General features: G+C 42.9%; 1 protein-coding gene across 1 annotated transcript in view; it reads left to right on the forward strand.

Annotated features, from left to right (window-relative positions):
• The window catches only part of TPH2 (tryptophan hydroxylase 2), a 378,574-nt gene that overhangs the window by 112,273 nt on the left and 243,635 nt on the right, over window positions 1–22,666 (forward strand). The gene's annotated exons all lie outside the window — the stretch shown is intronic.

Here is a 22,666-nt window from a genome sequence, read left to right on the forward strand (position 1 = left end):
GTAATGTCAGGGTATGAAAGAACAAAGTGGGAGTAGCAACAAAAGTAAAGGCACCAACGTTGCTGCCGGCTGTGTCGTAGGTGTAAGAGCTGGCGAAAGGGAGACTGAAACAATAAATGACGCAGGGGTACTGACAGTCATCATTGCCGCAGACGGCGAAGACAAAGAAAAGACAGTAGGTGCTGTACCCAAAGCAGTCTGATCAACCGTAGCTGGAGCGGAAACGGCAGATACAGAAAAAGTTGGTGGCTGAGACTGGGTGGGAATATCGCAGGGTATATTCTCTGCAGGGCATAAGGAGGCGGGTCTAGTATCTAGCAATTCTTCCACAAAAGTATAATTTTCTTCTTGGGGTACATAAGATTTATCAATATTCAATCGAATCATCCCATCTGCACGTTCAATTCCTATCTCTTGCTTCCTCTATCATATGCTAACTTTCTGAGTCAATGTTTGCATTCTCCCCTTCTGGGTCTCTTTCTCTGCTATCATTCGCCTCTGTATATCTTTCTTTTGCCACGTTAGAAGAGAATCAAACATAGACTGCCCACTTCTCTTTGCAAAACTTTTTCCTGAAAGACATCAATCGCTTGCTCATCAAAGGTACCCGTTAACGGCCACTGTAACTCGGCATTGCCCCGCGTATATTTGTGCCATAATGTAAAAGGGCCAAGGCCATGCTTCACATACATATCAAATTTCGGAGTGCCTTCAGGAGGAGCTGGCTGACTTTCTTCCAATCGAGCATCAGTAGAACAACAATGACAGCCCAAACAAAACAGTTTACTGAGACCAGGCATTCTCAAAGGAAAACAAATTCACTACTTATGCCTGTCAAAGTATTTGCAAACACTTTTCCCTCAAAATCGGTCCACAGACCGTACCAAATGCAAACCAAAGTGGTACCATATTCACAAAGAAGCCAAAACAAACTCACCTGATATATGCAGGTCAAATAAATGTATTCTCCACTGCCGACTCTTCGGACCAAACAGTCAGATCCCAGGGTTTCGCCGTTCAGGACTCGAGGCACCATCCGGTGGGTTAGAAGTGGTAGTTGCTAGTTCAGTAACTTTCTTGTGCAGGGATCACTGATCCGACCCAATGATAGCCCCGACCTCCCCACCTGTCCGTGGTAAGGGATGGGTCACTCAACCGAAGGAGTCCCTGTTTGGGCATCAACTGAAAGAAGTGGCCCGTTTAGGGTCACCATGGTCACTCACGACCACCTCTCAACCTTCCATACCAAATGAAGAGTTGGTCGACTGTAGAGAATACTAACCAAGTATATGCTTATTCAGAAACACTTGAGTGGAGCCCCGTCTGCACAGTCGCTTGGGGGTGCTGCAGTGAGGACTGACTTCAGCAAACATAGCGATACATTATGTACATTTAAGAACCAAGGAAGACCTGCCCATAATTGAATTCTCCAGGCAGGTACAGCTAACTCAAAGAAGTACAGAGGATGGGTTTTGATTCTGAGGCCGAGCACACAGTATCTTCTACCCCAGGTCACCCTGTCCGTACCTGCCACTGGACTGGTGGGAGAAGACTTCTATTTAATGGGAAAGTTATGTGCTAATACGAATAGTGAATAATGTGCTATAAGAATAGAATAGAAGAGCAAGGCCTAACCTTGGAGAAATGAAAATTTCCACAGCCTGCTTCACGAGGAGACAATAAACAGCTAATGGCATGATTCAAAATGGTAGCTAAACAGAAAATGGTGCTTCGAATGCGAACTTACATAAAACATTTGCACGAACAGAACAGCAAAAACATGTTAATTTCATCACCCCTCCCGGGCTGTAGTCACTCTCTTTTACAGATATGAATAGACTTGCACTTATGTCTCTTTCTCGCCATGTTCCTAGATGAAATCCTGAAATATGTAAAGCTGTTGCATCTGCAACATGTGGCACTATCTCTAACATGGCCACTGGTGTGAAAATCAGCCCTCTTGAACAAAAATAAATGCACAGGCAAAGTATTTGCAAAAGCCATTAGGAGCAGATTTAAGACCCATTCATTTGCAATGACAGCAGATCCTCACACCTCTAGGTTTGTACATTTTTACAGGATAAATCATGCCTGTATTCATCAGTTACAAGCAGTCATCCAAAATATAGTTGATGGACGAGCATTCAGTCTAGTAGTCTCAGGGAATCGACTACCTGCATTGTACTGGCAGGATCTGCAGGCAGGATGCTCAGAGTACTTAATGCTTGCTGATGAGGTATGCTGCGATCTGAGGCCATGGGTCTGACAAGGCTGATGCAGGCTTCTATTCCTCCAAAGTTGGTAAAGTTAGTACCATGAAATAGGAAGACTTTTTATCTTAAACACTTAAAACAGTAGTTTGATATGATGTGCTGTACAAAATAACAAGTTATTATTATTATTTATCTTTATTATTATTATTTATCTTGGACAGGAACGTCTGAAAACCCTAAACCCACAGAGAATGTTGCCCCTGGGATATTCACATAAATGGTTACTGGACTTTTTAATGCATTTCCTGGAAAGTTGGTAACTGACAATCGATATGAACATTGTAAGAAATGTGTTTACTAGTTGAGCGGGGCAGAAGCCCTACTCCAATAATAAACATAATACTTTTTAAGGGTGAAACAGAAAAATAATTAACTAAACCTGTACTTAACCCTCTGGTACCTTAGCACAGAAGCAGTCAGGCTTAACTTAGAGGAAATGTGTAAAGTTTTTATGTAGCGCTCAAAAAGTAATAAAGTGAACACATAGTAAAATCCTAAACCAATTTAGAAAACTGAAGTAAAATCTAATAAATAAGATGAAACCAAAACAAACAAAAAAATAATAAGTACAACAAGAGATATCCATTTTTAAAGTCTAGATGACAATAGAGCCAAGAGCACAAAATGCCACTTGCAGTTCTCTTGTCATGCTGGACCAAAGAAAAGTCACAAGTCCAGCCCGACCGTGATGGAGCACATGCTGAATCCAGGCACCAGGTTCATCCCACAGAAGGGCCCAAGGAGGTCTTTGTTGGTGCGAGGAGTTGGTCGATCATTGTGGACAGTCGCTGCTGTAGCACACAGATCTGGTCGCCTCAGGAACTTTATGTTGACAGTTGACGCAGATAGTCGCTGTCGGCGAAGAGCAGTTTTAGCTGGAGTTTTGCATTGGTAGGCATCGCAGGATGTAGATTCTCATTGTGAAGAGGTCACTTTGCATTCACAAGTGCTCAAAACTTCAGTATCTTCACATTGTCTTCAGGAGCAGTACACACTGATGCCAGCTAAGGGCTCAGGACCTGAGAGAGCACCTTTTGGGGAACAGGATTCTAGCCAGCAGAAGGGCTCAGGCAGGTCTACTTATTGCTTGTTGGTTGGGCATTTGCAGGGAGGCCTCTGGAAGCTTGTTGTGTCCCTGTAGCTCAAACAGGAGGTCAGCCAACTGACCCTTCTGGTCACATCTGGGGAGTCTGGGTTCCAGGCAGCAGGTCCAGTCTTCCTTCTTCAGACAGCAGGGCAGTTCTTTTCCCTTGAATCTTCTAAATGTCAAGAAGTATTCTGATGAGAGATTCTGAAAGTGTTCCTTTTATACCTAGATACAGCCTTTGTGTGGGGGAATTCCCTGGCCCATCCCTAAAACAGATTCTGGCCAGTTCTTTCCCTTCCTCTGGTTGTGGCTCCAAACAGTCTAGGATGACAAATTTAGGGCTGACCTACTATCAGGTTCTTTTGTGTGTCCTGCAGCAGGGTACCTTTCAAGTGTTATCTGGGCAGGACACAACTCCTCACCAGCCAACTTGTCAGGAAGATCCTTTCCCTCCATTAATAGGCCTCTTTTGTCTCTGTGTCTGGAAGCATTACACAAAACACCAGAGTAGAGCCATTCACAATCATGTGACCCAAGAGACAGGTAGAAAGGCTGATGTGGGTTAGTTAAGAAAAATGCTAACTTTCTAAAAGTGGGATTTTTAGAATCATAATTTACAATCCGACTTTACAATTAATGAGGATTTTAGATTGCAAGTCATTTGAATGGAAAAAGCGTTTCCTATATGATCCCATGTGTTATCACTTATTAAGTGTAATAAGGTAACTCAGTGATTAGGTGATTGTGCGCCTTGAGGCTAACCCGATCTTTAAATTGTTTGTTCTGCCTGACTTGCATATTCTAATTGTTGCTTTGCACATCTACCGTATAAAAAAAAAACTGCACATTAGAATTTGTATTTTTGCACATCTACCGTATTTTTAAAAGAAAAACAGTTTTTTAAACTGATTATATACACTGCTCTAGTAAATAGAAGCTGAGGCTTCCTTGAAGGTGCTTTCTTGACATTGGGTGTCGCAGTCCCCGGTCCGTCATGGCAAACAGTGCCGGTTACACGGAGGGACAGACGCGAATCCACTCACAGTGGCTGCCTCACTTCCTGCCAGTGGGTTTATCAGATGAATGTCTGGCCGGCCACGCAGCGGGCGCGCCACGCAGTGGGCGTGCCACTGGTGCGCCGAAGGCGCACCTAAGACAAGCCCATCTGCGCCCGTCCGCGGGCGGATCGTGGCCGGCGCCGGCCATGCTGCCAGAAATAGGAGCGGTGAGTCCCAATCTTGGACGCAGGAGGATTTATTGCGTCTCCGCGGTCCAGTTTGTATTAACTCACACCAGATTGATCTGGCCACTATTCCACTCCCACATAGCTGCGGCGGCTGCGATCAGACTTCGGTTCCTACCAAGGCACCTGGGAAAAAACAGGTACGTTTCCCCAGGTCGAGCTAATGTGAGCAATGCCAAAATTAAGGCGTGTCTCATGAACTGTAGATCACTGCCCAAGCATGCTGAAGATGTTTTGTCAATTTTTATTGAGGATACCTGGGATGTCATGTTCCTTACAGAAACTTGGCTTAACTTGGATACGGTGACAACAATTACACTAGTTATCCCACCAGGTTTCAAAATGTACCATGTTAATAGAGAAGGAGGAAGAAGGGGAGCTGGGGTGGGTATTATTTTTAGAGACACATGGGAGTTGATGTCCTCAGCCCCTTTTTCTGCTCAGGGCATTGAAGGCCTAAATTTCTGTGTACAACCAACCCCCATGTCTGCGCTTGCGGGGATTCTTATTTACCGACCACCCGATTGTGTAGTGCCTGCCCTACATACTCTCTGCAACTTTATTGTCCAAAAATTAATAATGTACACTAACTTTCTGGCCCTGGGAGATTTTAACCTGCATGTAAACGACCTGAACTGCCCGCAAGCAATGCAGTTAATTGCATCATTAGCGGGGGCTAATCTCAAACAATGAGTCTCTTACTCCACGCATATAGCGGGGCACACCCTGAACTTAGTTTTCTCCAATTTTACTACTATTGATATGGAGACTTCTGTCCCTCTGACATGGTCAGATCACTATCTGGTTTCCTTTTCTATCATTTTACCTAAATCGGGGCAAGTAAAAGGAACACGTCTCACGCTAAAAAGAAATTGGAATAATTTGACCGAAATAGCATTAAGTTCCATCTTGCAAGACAACCCCCCCCGGCTACCTTCTAATCCTGACACTGATGCAATCTCGATACATCATTGGATTGCTACAGCGGTGGAGTCGGTAGCACCGGGTAGAGTTGTGAAATCAAGTAGATTATCCCCCCCTGCCCCATGGTTCTCCAATGTCTTTAGGGAAAGTAAAAGTAGGTGTAAAAAGCTGGAACGACAATGGAGGTTGAGCTACTACCAGATAACGAAGGCAAATTATAAAAAAGCCTGAAAAGATTTTCATAAGGAGATAAAAACAGCCAGACGAAACCACATTGCATCATGTATTCGAAATTCCAATCAGTCCAGTAGTGAGGTCTTTAAGGTAGTTCAATCTTTTTTTAAGCCCAGGGTACTGGAGACAGAAGTAACCTCATCCCCAGCCCTGTGCGATAAGATTGCGACCTATTTTGTCAAAAAAATCTCAAAGGTCTATGAGTCATTCCGGGCCGCAGAGGCCACTGCGGAAAGGGATAAATCTCCACTTGTAGTGGAGATACCTAGATTTAGAGAGTTCACACCAATTCTGCCGCAGGAGGCCCTAATTGAATTTCAGAAATGACATTCAGGAGTCCCAGATGATCCATGCCCTCCCAATTTATGGAAGATGTTATCCTCCTCCCTGGTGGATGGGTTATTACGCAGTGGAGATACCTAGATTTAGCGAGTTCACACCAATTCTGCCGCAGGATGCCCTAATTGAAATTCAGAAATGACATTCAGGAGCCCCAGATGATCCATGCCCTCCCAAATTATGGAAGATGTTATCCTCCTCCCTGGTGGATGGGTTATTACACATTTGGAACTGCTCTATGGAAACAGGCATCTTCCCAGATAAATGGAAGCATGCAGCACTTCTCCCATTGAAAAAAACCAGAATGGAGACCCGGGTGATGTAAAAAATCTGAGACCTATCTCCCTATTACCCGCTCCAAGAAAAATGTTGGAAAAATTGGTTCAACGTCAACTGACCAGCTTTATTGAGCAGAATGGGGCCCTGCATGATACTCAATCAGGCTTTTGAGCAGGATTCAGTACAAAGACAGCTCTCCTTGAGGTAGCAGAGTCGATAAGGTGGTCTTGGATTCAGGAGCACCAGCACTGCTGGTGCTCCTGGATCTTTCTGCGGCATTCGACAATGTTGACCATACTATCTTGGTCCAGCACCTAAAAGAAGTGGGCTTTGAGGGGAAAGTACTCACATGGCTGACTTCCTATTTGAGGGGGCGTACTCAGAGAGTCACCCTTACGCCATATGAATCTCAACCAAAACAGCTCTGGTGTGGGGTGCCCCAGGGCTCAGCGCTGAGTCCTTTATTCTTTAACCTCTACCTAGCTCCTTTATTTTCTCTGATCGTAAACTGGGGAGTGAAAGCAATCTCCTACGCCAACGCCACCCAGTTGGTTTTCACATTCAAAGAGCAGACGGTGGATGTTTTTAAGAATTTCAAAGGATGCCTACGGAATATAGCTATCTGGATAAATATGAATAAATTAAACCTAAACGCAGAAAAGACAGAGGTCCTGTTCTTTGGACAGGGTACTATGCCAGACTCAGCACTATGGTGACCATCAGAAATGGGTGCCCCACCATCCCCGGCCACATCTATTCGCAACTTGGGAGTGAAATGGGAGTCGAATCTCGCCTTCTCAGCTCAAATACAACAGGTCTCTGCGACCTGCTTTAGCAAATTAAATCTTCGGAAAGTCTTGCATTTCTTACTGGAAGATTGACGCAAAACAGTAGTACATGCCATAGTAACATCTAGGCTAGACTATGCCAATGCTCTGTACCTTGGCCTCCCTAAATATGCAATCCACTGCCTTCAGATGATTCAAAATGCGGCTGCGAGACTGGATTGCCCTATACCATTTCGACACCATGTCTCTCCGCATTTACATAAACTCCATTGGCTCCCAGTGGAGAAAAGAATCATTTTTAAGGCTATGACAATGGCCTATCGGGCTCTGAATGGAAACTGCCGGAGCTATCAGAAGGAAAGACTATCAGTCTGATTCATGAAAGACCCGTTTTGCGAGTCATTTAATAGCGATTCATAAGGAATCGCTATTACAGGCTCGCAAAACGGGATTCATGTAGGAATCGCAAAAAAAATGCGATTCCTTCATATTCCTTATTTGCGATTAGCAAATTGCTAATCGCAAATAAGGAATAACTCCCCATTCATTCCTATGGGCCAAAAGGCCCATAGGAATGAATGGGGAGTATTCCTTATTTGCGATTAGCAATTTGCTAATCGCAAATAAGATAGCGATTTATAGGGTGCCAGGGGTGTCCAAAGGACACCCTGTAGCACCCCTTAAATGCAAATTTAAACAGGTGTTGCGCACACACATGTCCAAAGGACATGTGTGTGTGCAACATGCAACTAAGAAAAATTCTTTTAAATGGAGGAGTGTTGCTCACTGATTAGAGCGGCAGACCCTGATGAAGAGGTCTGGCCCGGGACCAGGGTTCAATTCACGACGCGGCAGGGTCGTGAGCCCAAAAATGGCCACGGACTCGATAATTCTCGCCTCGGTGCCTACTCTAATCATGGGGTCCCACGCTGCAACTCTGGGCAATAGCTTGCTTAATCTCCACTACGGCGGCCCACCCGCTGCGCGATGCCTGGCTTTCACCTTGGGGATGCCCAGTAGGGGCTATCTCACAGGGAAAAAGCCAGGACAGGTTCCCAAGGCAAGCGCCTTGATGCCTTCGGGTGATACGTGCGCTATATAAGTCGCAATACATTTACATACATACATACATACAAAAGCATTTTTCTAAGTTTTCGCTATTTACCACGAGGTTTGACCTCGCGGTAAATAGCGGGCCGAAATTGCGAATTCGCAATTTTAAAATGGAAGATGAATTGCATTTAAGGAATCTCAAATAGAGATTCCTTAAATGTAATTCCTCGCTAAATAGCGAAATCGCTATTACCCATTTTTGCATTTGGGATGATGAATCCCAAATGCAAAAATCGCACTCTCAAAGGGCCAGATTCTCAGATTCTGGCCCTTTGCGAGCGCATTTCAGCATGATGAATCAGGATGTATGCCCCTACAAGCAAAATCGAGTGTTGCGCTCAAACTCTCACAATTTGCTACATACCCCACGTTTTGAGAAATCCTGTCTAGGTGGGAGAGCATTCACGGTCAGAACGGCCGCTTTGTGGAATGCCCTATCAGTTTCTTTACGAATTGCCAAGTCAGAATTTTGCTTTAAAAAGACCGTGAAGATGTGGCTTTTTAGGGGAGCTGCAATGATGGATCGATAAGTTTACTACCCCTTTTGGCGCATTCTCACTTGATGTTTCTAGCGCCGGGACACCCCTGTGTTGGGGTCGCTGTCGCGCTTAATAAATCTCAGTATTATTAATATTATTTATGTCTATAGGAGAGATAGTTTTACAGCAGTGAACAACAGCTTTAGAAGTTCTCCCCCATAGGACATGTTAAATATAGGTACACATGTCTTGACCTGAAGACATCAGAGCGCTTCACAATATATGCATAGCAGTAATTTTGTGGTTTACAGATTGAGGTAAAAATAAAGGCAAAATTTGCAGTACATGAGCAAAACATAAGACGCCATTATTATCAGTACCTGGTACAGTTTTTGAAGTAGAAACAGCAAATGCAACGAAATCAGTAGCTGATACATTTTTGAGGTACATACAGCACATATATACAAATAATGTTTAGCAGCGCATAGTTATATTTGCACAGGGTTACATGGTAATAAATAGGTAGGCATACATATAGCCAAATAACAATGGGCTGCAGTGTTCAGTCAGATGGATAGATAAATTCTTGAGGTAGAGCCAGTCTATTGATATAAATATTGTTTTAACAACGCATATTAGCAGGACATATTGAGGTGGGCATACAGACATAACAACAGTGTGCAGGTGAGATAAATGAAGGTATTAGGATAAATAGCCCATAAATTTATATATATATATATATATATATATATATATATAGTCACTGAAAAAACCATAGGTTTCAGGCCTTATATAGTTAGGAATTAGCATTTAAAAAAACATTGAAATTGCTCCTATATAGTTAGTTGTACTAACTATATTTCGCGCACCCGCAATCCACTGCTGATGATGTCACATATTACATCATTCATGACATGGTCAGTGACATCACTGATGACATCTCAAATGACATCAATGATGACATCACTGATGACATCATCCAGTGAATGTGGTTTGCTTCGTTATTTAAATATGCATTATATATATAGCAATTTGCATTTAAGTATGAGTGGATATATAAAAATAAATATTTGGATGGAGGACTTTACCAATTTATAGTGTCTCACTAAATATAGTGGATAGTGACTAAACTGTGTGAATATCTGTATCACTTTGTCAGTTGTTGTGTAAACTGGTTCTCCAGTTGGTTACTAGCTATGTGAAAGTCTATATTATTTATTGATTAGTTAACTGAGTATTTGTATGGGAGAGTGAATGTGTGTGTGGTTCGGTGGAGAGTGTGTGACTGCCCAAAGATGTGTGAATAGTTGATTCAGTAGATAAACTAGAAAAATAAAAGGCAGTGTATGTGTCAATTGTTGTATATAAATAAGTATACATAAGACTCAATGATTGTGTGTGTGACTGTATGGATAACTGTATACTTGTAATAATGATTTTATTCTACACTAAATTTGACTTACTATCTAAATAAATAGATGAAGTGGTGTTTGTATAAGTGTATGGCTAAGTAAGTATGTAAGTATGATCCATTGTTTGCATAAGTGAGTAGGATAACTTCATATGTGAATATGTTGTGTTTTGGTGTGTAATGTCAATATAGGTGTATAAGTATTTTTGATAGTCTTCTATTGTTCATTGACAGCATGTATGAGTGAATCTACAGGTATGTGATTAGATGTGTGTATACATTTAGGAATCAATGAGTGGGTTTTTAGATACTTGTATTGCTGTGTCAATGGATTCAAACATGATACTCTGTATTTTACAAAGAGTGATGAAAGATTTTATTAGTGTATGAAAAGGTGTATGTCATTGTCACGTGGATGATGTCATCAGTGATGTCATCATTGATGTCATTTGAGATGTCATCAGTGATGTCACTGACCATGTCATGAATGATGTAATATGTGACATCATCAGCAGTGGATGCGGGTGCACGAAATATAGTTAGTACAACTAACTATTTAGGAGCAATTTCAATGGTTTTTTAAATGCTAATTCCAAACTATATAAGGCCTGAAACCTATGTTTGTTTCAGTGAATTTCAATGGTTTTTTAAATGCTAATTCCTAACTATATATGACCTGAAACCTATGGTTTTTTCAGTGAATTTGCAAGGTTTTTTAAATGCTAATTCCTAACTATATATGACCTGAAACCTATGTTTTTTTTAGTCAATTTGCAAGGTTTTTTAATGCTAATACCTAACTATGTAAGGCTTGAAACCTATGGTTTATTCAGTGAATATATATATTTAATATAATATATATATAATTTTTATTTTCAAGTTTTTTTTTATATGATTACAGGGTCCACGCACCGTAAACGCTCTGAGCTCTTACCCCGACACATTTTTTAAGTTTCTAAAAACATAATATTTACGTTTTTAACGTAGATTTTAAAGGTAGACAATATCTGCTTAAATGTAGAAAATGTTTTTTAAAAACTTTTAACAACAGTATATTACTTTTTTGAGTAGTAACAAATCTCGCGAGGGTACGTCGCACATGCACGCAACGTAAGAGCACCATCCGCGCACCGTAAAAGCTTTGAGCTCTTACCCCCGAAAGTTTTATGAACTTGAAATCGTTATATCTACGTATTCATTGCACAATATAAAGGTACACATTTTCTGGGATAATAAAGAACATGTTAGTTTAAAATTTTAAAGACCATATATAACTTTAGGCAATTATAAATCTCGCGAGGGTGCGTAATACGTAAACGCATCGTAAGATGACGTCAGCGCTCCGTAAATAGAGCGTAAATGCACCGTAAGCTTACGTAAGCGCTCTGTAAACGCAACGTATGCGCTCCGTAAGCTTGCGTCCAATCATGTGACCTCAAAACAAAAGATTTAATTGGTTTATAATACTTCCTACTCCAATTGTTAAAGACCCCTCCCATGTTCATCATTCTTCTTTGGCTTTCGAGGAAGAAACACCTTTTTTCATCAGCACTTTGCTCCTGAAAAATCTATTGAAATGTCTGAACAGCAGGAACCTGAGCCTTCAGAACATGAGGAACCTGAGCATTCAGAGCATGAGGAATCCTACTATTCTGAAGATGAGGAACCTGAGTTTGTTCCTGAAACCTCTAGATTACCAAAAGGGTCCATAGTTTGGAAATTTTTTAAATTCCCAGAAGATCAGAAAAAGGTAAATGCGCCTTTTGTCACATGCAAAATCTGTGACACTGTACTTTCCAGAGGGAATCCGCAGAAGAAGTACTGCTTTGGAACTTTTAGCATGGAACGCCATGTCAAGAATATACATCCAAACAATTGGAGTAAAGCTGTAATGAAAAGATCATCAGAGGAGCAGGGCTCTGCTCCCAGCACTTCTTCTCAACCATCAGCACCACCAATGCAAGCATCAATGGTTGCAAATATCCAACCAGAACTTAAAAATTTGATGATGCAATGCATTCGTTGCCAGAAACTGATTGACTTTGGACAAGAGTCCATTCAAGTTATCCTGCAAAAAAATAGGAAGCACAGGTGCACCCCATAATTTTTTTCTTTATTTTTCATAGTTTGTTCCGGTTGAACAATTATCTGCCTTAAAAAGTTTATTTTTTTACATCGTTTTTCCAGCAAAACAAACACAAAAAAACCAGTTCTTTTTAGAACTACCTCTATTGTTTAAAGAAAGAACTAAGGGGCAGATTTATGTTAACTGGCGCATCCCCAGGGATGCGCCAGTCAGTTAACGTGCGCCACAGTGCGCCACAGCTCCGCCACCCATGGTGCGCTGCATTTATAATGCGGCGCACCATGGTGCAAAAACGGCACAGATGCGTGACGCATCTGTGCCGGAAATGTGGCGCATTGCTGGAGTTGCGTCGCAAGCACGACGCAGCTCCAGCAAGGCTCGGGGGTACACCATGTGCACAATGCTGCATCAAGACCTACGCCTGCTTCAAGCAGGCGCCGGGGTTTGACGCAGCATTGCCCTGAAAGTGACTGAGTGAAATCTCATAGATTTCACTCAGCCACTTTCAGGAGGCGTTCCTGCGCAGGAACGCCCCCCCTGCGCAGGAACGCCTCCTTATGGCGCAGTGCTTTACAACATGATGCATCTCCTAGATGCGTCACGTTGTAAATAGGGCGCATTGTTTGCGCCGCAGTTGCGTCAAATAAAGTGACACAATTGCGGCGCAAAGAGGCGCAACGGCCACATAAATCTGCCCCAAAATGTCTATGTTTGTACGTAAAAGTTTGTCATAGTGAATGTCAAAGTGCAAAACTATTAAGGATGTGGTACAGCATAAACCTATAAGGTGTTTACCTATAGTATACTGTACTACTTCCAAAGCACTGAAATGTAACATATGTATATAAATATGTTACAACTCAATGGGCCAGATGTACGTAATCTCGATTTACCTACTCATAAATAACGAGGGCCCGATGTAGGTAATCCCAGATTACCACTTCTTAAATACTGAATCATACCAATTTGGTATTTAAGAACTGGCAATGGAGATGTACGTATTTTTACCGAATTAATTACTGATTCAGTAAAATTTGTTAATTACCGATCCGATAATTACTGAATCTGTATTTGCCATTGATTCCTATGGGCCTTGAAGCCCATAGGAATCAATGGCAAATACCGATTCGGTAATTACCGAATCGGTAAATACCGAATCCTGCCAGGGGGAACAGGGTGCCACTTTATCACCCTGTAGCACCCCTGTTTTTGGCTTGTGAGCAGTGTGACACACATACATGCCCTTAGGGAATGTATGTGTGCCACATGGCACAGGTGTACATGCACAGATGTGCATGTACACAGGAATTCCATATTTAACACCCAATTGTATTGAGTGGCAAATAACGAATTCTTAGATGCCTCTAGCACTATCAACAGTGCTACCTACATTAGAATTGACAGATTTGGTATTTTTACTGAGTCTGTATTTACCGATTCAGTAATTTTACTGATTCGGTAAATACAGAATCGGTAAAAATACCAAATCTGTAAATAAATGCCTCCTACATAGGAAAAGGCATTTACCGGTCAGTAACAGCCAAATTCAGCCGTTACCGACCGTAAATGCGTACCTACATCGCGTCCCAAATCATACCACTTCAATATTTAAGAGTAGGTAAATAGGATGTATGTAATTTGTTTTTTGAAATTACCAAATCTGTATAATTCAGTCATTTTACCGAATCAGTATTTACAGATTCGGTAATTGCCATGGATTCCTATGGGCCTTGAGGCCGTATAGTATTCAGTGGTAACTAACGAATATTTAAGGGCCTGTGGCACTATTTTAAAAACAAAGAAGGGTAAACAAAAGTGCACACAAAAGGGAAGAGGTGTGAGGAACAGAGAGAAGGAAGTGCACTGGAGGAAGTGCAGTGCCAATAAATGAAGGTTTACTAACAGGTAAGAAATGGATAACAGAGTGAAGGAAGGAGAATAAGATCAAACCTAACAAAATAAAGAAAGAGAGAAACTGACTGAGGTAAAGAGGAGGAGTGGTAGAAAGAGAGAGCAAGGAAAATTAACTGTAAGGGAGACAAATGTAGAGAGAGAGGGAACAAGGGACTGAAAAAGAGTGAGGCAGTTATTCTGTCACAATAAGAGAGTGATAACAAACTTAATTTTGATTCTCATACTTACCTTATGAATAATGAAAACGTAGACACTGATGCGAAAAAAGTTTTTTATTTCTTATCCTTACCTTCTAAGATATAAAAAAAACTTAAAGAAATTATTTAAAAAAATATAATATCTGTAAAACACAAGAAACAAATAAATTATAATGCATACAATCTATATTTCACAATACAAGAGAGAAGGAAGGAGATTAAGAGTCAAGAAAGATAGATGGCACATGCAGAGGGACACATGCCACAGGTAGAGAGTAAGATGGTGCAGGCAGAGAGTGAGATAGAACAAGTAGAGGGTGATATGGTGCAAGCAAAGGGTAAGATTCAGAAAGGGGGGTGGTGATGGACAGAGTATCTGAATTAAACAGAACACTCGTACCCAGTCAACAGATCAGGGCTTGATCCATCACCGTTTTTTAGCTCACTGCACCATCCCAGCTCAGAACCTGGCTACATGCAAATTAGTCTGTCCCTGGCCCAGTGCATCATGGGAACAGGGCAGACCAAACTACCAAGGCAATTCTTTCACTGGAAAGGAAACAAGCTTCCGGGGACCGGTTTCTGGCATTACAGCCATACTCTGTCCATCACCACCCCCTTTTCTGAATCTTTTTGTCCACCATAAGCGTGGAAGGGTATGCTCAGACATGAGTCCCTTGCTCACTGCACCATCAGGAGTCAAGCAAGCCGGGCCGAAGACGGCTGTCATGCCAGAAACCGGTCCCCGGAAGCTTGTTTCCTTTCCAGTGAAAGAATTGGCTTGGTAGTTTGGTCTGCCCTGTTCCCATGATGCACTGGGCCAGGGACAGACTAATTTGCATGTAGCCAGGTTCTGAGCTGGGATGGTGCAGTGAGCTAAAAAACGGTGATGGATCAAGCGCTGATCTGTTGACTGGGTAGGAGTGTTCTGTTTAATTCAGATACTCTGTCCATCACCACCCTCTTTTCTGAATCGTTTTGTCCACCATAAGCGTGGAAGGGTATGCTCAGACATGAGTCCCTTGCTCACTGCACCATCAGGATTCAAGCAAGCCAGGCCGAAGACGGCTGTAATGCCAGAAACCGGTCCCCGGAAGCTTGTTTCCTTTCCAGTGAAAGAATTGGCTTGGTAGTTTGGTCTGCCCTGTTCCCATGATGCACTGGGCCAGGGACAGACTAATTTGCATGTAGCCAGGTTCTGAGCTGGGATGGTGCAGTGAGCTAAAAAACGGTGATGGATCAAGCCCTGATCTGTTGACTGTGTAGGAGTGTTCTGCTTAATTCAGATACTCTGTCCATCACCACCCCCTTTTCTGAATAGCAAAGGGTAAGATAACACACGCACATGCATATATTGTGCAAACAGAGGGTAAGATGGCACACACACACAGAAACATGGAACAAGCAAAGGAAGACATAGCACAGTCAAAAGAGAGATGGCGAATGAGCGTGAGACAAGGGGAGTAAGGACACAGAGGGAGTGGAGGAAAGAGTGAGAGAAGGGGACTGAGTGAGGGAGCAAAGGAAAACAAGTGACGGAGTGTGGGTGAGTTAAAGAGAGTGAGTGTAAGGGAAGGGCAGTGAGACAGTGAAGGTACAGAGGAAGTAAGGATAACAGAAACAGTGAATAAAGAGAAGTGAGGATGTCAGAGTTCAAAAGGAGTAAGTGAATTGGACTAAGGTGAGTGAGGGAAGGTTAATGAGTAAGGGAGCAAAAGAAGGAAAGAGAGGTGAAGGGGAGTAAATCAGATGAACTGAGAAAAGGTAAGTGAGGGAAACAAGAAAGGAGAAGGAGAGTGAAGGATAGGAATAAAGTGTACTGACGGAAGCAGCCTAATGAAAGAAGGGTGAGGTGAGTGGAAAAGGACAATGAAGTTGAAGAAAGACAAATGATAGAGGGTGGATAAAGTCGAGTGAGCGTGAAACAATGGGTCTGAGTGATTGACTACACACAGGGAGTGAAGGAAGGAGTGATAGAAGGAGACTCAATGAGGGATCAAAGAACGGAAAATGAGGTAGTGTAGGTGAGGGAAAAGGAGTGACAGAATGAGGTGATGAAGAGAGTCACGCTAAGAGACAGGGAGCGATGGAAGGATAGACAAAAAGAGAAATAAAAAAGTTTTTGGGGTCAGTCGTACTTACCTTATAAATGAAATATCTGTGGAAACGAAAAAACAAATCAGTTATAATACATTATTCACAATACAAGAGACAAAACAGGAGAAAAAGGAAAGAGGAGTTAGGGAAGGAAAATGAGGGAGAGGGAAGGGGCAATTAGTGCAGGTGCGTTAACAACAATGAGTCTAAGAGAGAGGGAGTGATAGAAGAGTACAGAGAAAGTAAGAGGACACAGGGAGTTTTATGAAGGTGTGTTTGAAGTGCACTTAGGTGAGTGACAGAAGGGGAATTAGTGAGTGAGCAAAGGAAGGAAATAGAGATGAAGGGGAGTGAAACAGAGGGACTGACTTAACATGAGTGGGTGAGAAGACTAAGAAGAAGGGGAGTGAAGTATAGGGAATGAGGATAAGTAAGGGAAGCAAAATAAAGGGACAGGGGGATGCAGGGTAAAAGAATAACAGTCAAGTTAAGTCTAGTCAATTAATTTATATAGCGCACTACATACCCAGAGGGTCTCAAGGCGCTTGAGGAGGGGTGGGGAATTACTTGTCAAATATCCAGGTTTTAAGTTGCTTTCTGAATGCTAGGTGGTTCTGAGTGAGGCGAAGGTGAATGGGAAGTGAGTTCCAGGATTTAGCCGCCAGGTAGGAGAAGGATCTTCCTCCCATGGTGGTTTTGTTGATGCGAGGTACAGCAGCAAGGGCTTGTTTGGAAGAGCGTAGCTGGCGGGAGGGGGTGTAGAAGGAAAGTCGTGTGTTGAGGCATTCGGGTCCAAGATCGTAGAGTGCTTTGTGTGCGTGGGTTAGGAGGCGGAATGTTATCCTCTTATTGACGGGGAGCCAGTGGAGGTCTTTCAGGTGACCAGAAATGTGGTCTTTACGCGGGATGTCTAGTATGAGTCTTGCTGATGCGTTCTGGATGCGTTGGAGTTTTTTCCGAAGTTTTGCGGTGGTACCGGCGTATAGGGTGTTTCCGTAGTCCAGGCGGCTTGTAACCAATGCGTGGGTGACCGTTTTTCTCGTTTCGGTGGGGATCCAGCGAAAAGTTTTTTGAGCATGCGAAGAATGTTGAAGCAAGATGATGAAACGGTGTTGACTTGTCTGGTCATCGAGAGTGAGGAGTCCAAGATGACGCCCAAGTTCCGTGCGTGGTCCGTCGGGATGGGTGCTTTTCCAAGGGCCTCTGGCCACCATGAGTCGTCCCAGGCGGAGGGGGAGGTACCTAAGATAAGGACTTCTGTTTTGTCTGAATTCAGTTTCAGACGGCTGTGCTTCATCCACTCGGCAACTTCTTTCATTCCTTCATGTAGGTTGGTTTTGGTGGTGTTGGGGTCTTTGGTGAGTGAGAGGATCGGTTGAGTGTCATCAGCGTAGGAGATGATTTTGAGGTTGTGTTGGTGTGCGATGGCCGCGAGGGGGCTCATGTTTACGTTGAAGAGGGTGGAGCTGAGTGAAGATCCTTGTGGTACGCCGCAAATGACTTCCGTGGCCTCTGACTTGAATGGTGGGAGGCGGACTCTCTGAGTTCTTCCGGCAAGGAACGAGAAGATCCATTCCAGTGCTTTTCCTTGGATTCCGATGTTACTGAGGCGTTGTAACAGGGTGCTATGACAGACTGTGTCGAAGGCCGCGGAGAGGGCGAGGAGGATGAGGGCGACTGTGCCTCCATTGTCCAGTAGAGTTCGAATGTCGTCTGTTGCTGCGATGAGTGCGGTCTCAGTGCTATGTTTGGCTCGGAAGCCGGACTGTGAGGAGTCAAGGGATTTATTGGTTTCGAGGAAGGCGGCGAGCTGGTTGTTTACAGCTTTCTCGATGACTTTGGCCGGGAATGGAAGGAGCGAGATGGGGCGGTAGTTTTTGAGTTCGGTGGGGTCCGCTGTGGGTTTTTTCAGAAGGGCGCTGAGTTCGGCGTGTTTCCAGCGTTCCGGGAAGGTGGCGGAGTTGAGAGAGCAGTTGATGACGTGTCAGAGGTGTGGTGCTATGATGGAATCTGCTTTGTTGAAGATGTGGTGAGGGCATGGGTCTGTGGGGGATCCTGAGTGGATGGAGTTCATCAGGCGGATGGTGTCCTCAGTGGAGATTGGGCTCCAGTCATTAAGGATGTTCAAGGGGGGTGAAGGTATGGCAGAAGGTTGTGTGGGATGGTCTCCGGGTTGGTTGTTGAAGCTGTTGTGGGCGTCTGCGATTTTGTCGTGGAGGAACGAAGCTAGGGAGTCGCAGAGGGTTTGAGAGGGAGTGATGTCGTTGGAGTTGGCAGTGGGGTTGGTGAACTCTTTGACGATGTTGAATAATTCCTTGCTGTTGTGGGCGTTGTTGTCTAGTCGGTCTTTGAATGCGGTTTTCTTGGCCTTCCGGATCAGTTGGTGGTGTATGCGGGTGGCGTTTTTGAAGGCGTCCCTGGTGCTGGTGTTTGGGTCTTTTTTCCAGGCCTTCTCAAGGGAGCGACAGAGTTTCTTGAGATCATCGTTGAACCAGGGGGCTTTTTTGCTGCCTAACTTGATTTGACATTTTTTCAAAGGTGCTAGGTTGTCGGCGCTATTGGTTAGCCATTGAGTGAGGTTAATGGCTGCTTCGTTGGGGTTCGAAGAGGGGGCAGGGGGGTTGTGAAGAAGCGATGAGGAGATCTGGTCGATGGTGATTTTGTTCCAGTTTCTTCGCAGAGTAGGTTGGGGATGGTTGTGGGTTGTGGTCTTTTTGTAGATAAAGTGAACGCAGCTGTGGTCCGTCCAATGGAGAGCTGTGGTGTGACTGAGGGAGATATGTTTGCTGGAGGTGAAGATAGCGTCGAGTGTGTGACCTGCGTAGTGAGTGGGGGTATTAACAAGTTGTTTGAGTCCGAGGTTGGCGAGATTGTCCAGAAGGGCGGTGGTGTTGCTGTCGTTGCTCTTTTCCAGGTGAAAATTGAGGTCTCCCAGTAGAATGTAGTCCTCGGAGGGGAGGGCGTGTGGGGTGATAAAGTCAGTGATGTCTTCACAGAATTGTGCACGGGGTCCTGGTGGCCTGTAGAGGAGGGTGCCTCTGAGTGTGGTCTTGGGGTCGGTGTGGATCTGGAAGTGAAGGTGCTCGGCGCTAGCGAGGTTGACGTCTGAGCTGGTTGAGATGCGGATGGAATTCTTATGGACGATAGCGATGCCTCCTCCTGTTTGGTAGGTGCGGTCTTTTCGGATGATCTTGTAGCCTTCCGGGATGGCAATGGTGATGTCTGGGGCTGAGGAGGCGTTCATCCATGTTTCTGTTAGGAAGGCGACATCCGGAGAGATGGTGTCTAGTAGATTCCAAAGGTCAATGGTGTGTCTGTGGACGGAGCGGGTGTTGAGCAGGATGCATTTAAGGTGGTTGGTGTCGGACCTCTGTTTGGTGTTAGTGGATGAGGATTTGGTCTTGATGCTGTCATACTTGCAGGAGTTGCATGTGAAGGGTCCATGGGTGTGTCCAGGAGCGGCTAGGGTGCAGTTGGGGAGTCGGCCGGGGTTTAGGGCTAAGAGGGTGGATGCGTTGTAAGTAATGCGGGTGGGGTGGGTGGTATGGGGACCAGGGGGGCAGGCGCTGGGCGCGGTCCAGGCGCGGACGGGCATAGACGGGCTTACCTTTGGCGCACCTTCGGCGCGGCCGTAGCGCGTGGACGCTGCGCGTTGGGACATCTGACATAAATGGAGAGTGGAGGGGGCGGAGCGTGGGAGGGTCAACTGGGAGGCGGGATCTAGGTGCAGGGAGGGTCTGCAAGGGGTCCCAACAAAATGGCTGCACAGTAAACAAACAAATCAGCAAAGCTCCGACAACAATCTCGAGGTGCACAACAATAAAAGCGCTAGCAGAGACAAATGCGAGGCAAGTAGCGTTATTGAGCGCTGCACGAAATAATTATTTAAAGCAGTTGTAGAGGCACTAAAGCGCACAGGTCACGAGCGCTGCACAGAGTCAATTACAAGAATAGTGCCTGGAGTACAAATGAGCACAGGTCACGAGCGCTGCACAGAATCAATTAAAATTAAAGTGCCAGGAGTACAAATGAGCACCGTTCTCGAGCGCTGCACTGATAGCTTGTAGAGACAATACCAGTCAACCATACGATACCAGCAGGAGGTTTGACGAAACAGAGGTGATAGAGGATGAATAAAGGTGAATAAGCATGAGACAAGAAGAGTAAAAGAGTGAGGAAATAGAGTGAGTGAAGGAAAGAGTGAGAGAAGGGGACTGAGTGAAGGAGCAAAAAAAAGTCAGTGACAAAATGTGGATGAGTTAAAGGGAGTGAACATAAGAGAAAAGGAGTGAGAAACTGAAGGGATGAAAGCAGTGAGGTTAAGAGAGAGGTAGTAAGGGAAGGATAGAGAGAAACAGAAATAAAAAAGTAATGAAAATGTATTTTTTATTAGTTGTACTTACCTTATAAATGTAATATCTGTAGAAGAGAGTAAAGAAATCAGTTATAATATATATTTCACAATACAAAATGCAAATTAACTTGTACAACATGTTATATGGTTTATTTTTGCTGTTCTCAGAATATATTGATTTTCACTAAAAACAGTGAGTTCAATACTATTCATCATATCACAGCGGTCAAAAAAAAACACAATCAAAATGATTGTGTTTAAAAACCCCATAAAACTTAGAAATAACATATCTTACATGTTTTCTTCCAAACATCAATTTCTAAGATACAGTATCTCATTATTATATTCTCAAACTAAAGTGATATAGAAACATATATTAACCACATTTACCCGAAATACGTATTCTTCATTTACATACCTTTCCACATGGCCAAATGGTATACAGAAAGTCCTCTTTTTGGAAATTACTTAATAATAGTTTTAAACTTCCATGTACCTGACTTTCGGAATGAAAAGTCCAACATCTATTTCCTCATCTAACAATAATTATATTTACACCTCTGACTTACTCTTGATAAACATTTCCTATAATACTGTTATCGCTCACTATGTGATACACTTATACTACCTCTGTGACAACTACCAGTTTACTAATTATCTTGATCACTTTCACCCACAAACTAATTTTGGACAACACACTTACTTTTATTAACTGCTCCAATCTTCATTGTTCAATTACTTTCACTAAAATTTGGGTTCTAAAAACACTAGGTAAGAATTTGTTAAGTCAAAAGGCAAACGTTGTTTGAAAATCAATTGAGTATCATTACAAACTTATGTAAAAACATATATTATCAATATTTACCCGAGAAACTCATTTTTCATTGATGTACTTTCCCACATGGCCAAATAGTACGTAAACATTTGTTGTTTCGGAAAATACTTAATAATACTCTTGACCTTCCATTTTCCAACCTTCTGCATGAAAAGCTGCAACGTCTTTCGTAACACCTTACAATATTTATATCTCCACCCAAGGATGTGTATCAAGTCCATAAATCATTAAACAACCATTAAACTATCAGAACCTGAACATCATATAGTATCCTGATGACTAACTTTTATTAATTGCTCCAATCTTTCTAGGCCAATTACTTTTCCTAAAATTTAGGTTGTAAAAACACTAGGTAAGATTTTTTTAAGTCAAAAGGCAAACGTTTTTTGAAAGTCAAAACAGTATCATTACAGTAAGTCCAACCGTTTTGACATTTTAAATAAGCTGTATAATGTCCAGATGTTGTTGAAGGACCATCAGGGAAAATAATTGCTACTGTTACAAAGGTTCTTCCTGAAATTGATAATTGAGAAGCCACAAAATTTTTTATTAAAGTTGTCAATTTAGTTCCATCAGGTCTACATCGTTGGAACATTAAAATTACGTACTGTCCATAACTTTGTATAAATAATGTTGATAGCATTGCACAGTTACATTGGGTACAAACCATGTTTTGATCAGCTGCTCTAACTAGATTATTAAAAGACACTGATTTGCAGTCTGGTAAAGTCAAATATATAAATCTTTCGGTATCTACTGTTGTACTACTTGAAAAGGAACAATTATCGCAGACATGTTGCCATTTATAAGAAAGGCCAAAAAGATTTTCAACATCTATACCTTCCTCTTGCAATACAACAAGCATGTACATTAGAAATTCCTGACAATCTTGCTGAATATCCTGAGAAAATTGAGTTATACCAGAACATATGCCTAAATCATTTCGAATATCAGAAACACTTTGTATATTTGTTCTATCACTGCTACATTTCTCAAACACAGTATTCAACAAA

The sequence above is a fragment of the Lissotriton vulgaris genome, chromosome 1_1, assembly GCF_964263255.1.
Source record: "Lissotriton vulgaris chromosome 1_1, aLisVul1.2, whole genome shotgun sequence".
Taxonomy (NCBI): domain Eukaryota; kingdom Metazoa; phylum Chordata; class Amphibia; order Caudata; family Salamandridae; genus Lissotriton; species Lissotriton vulgaris.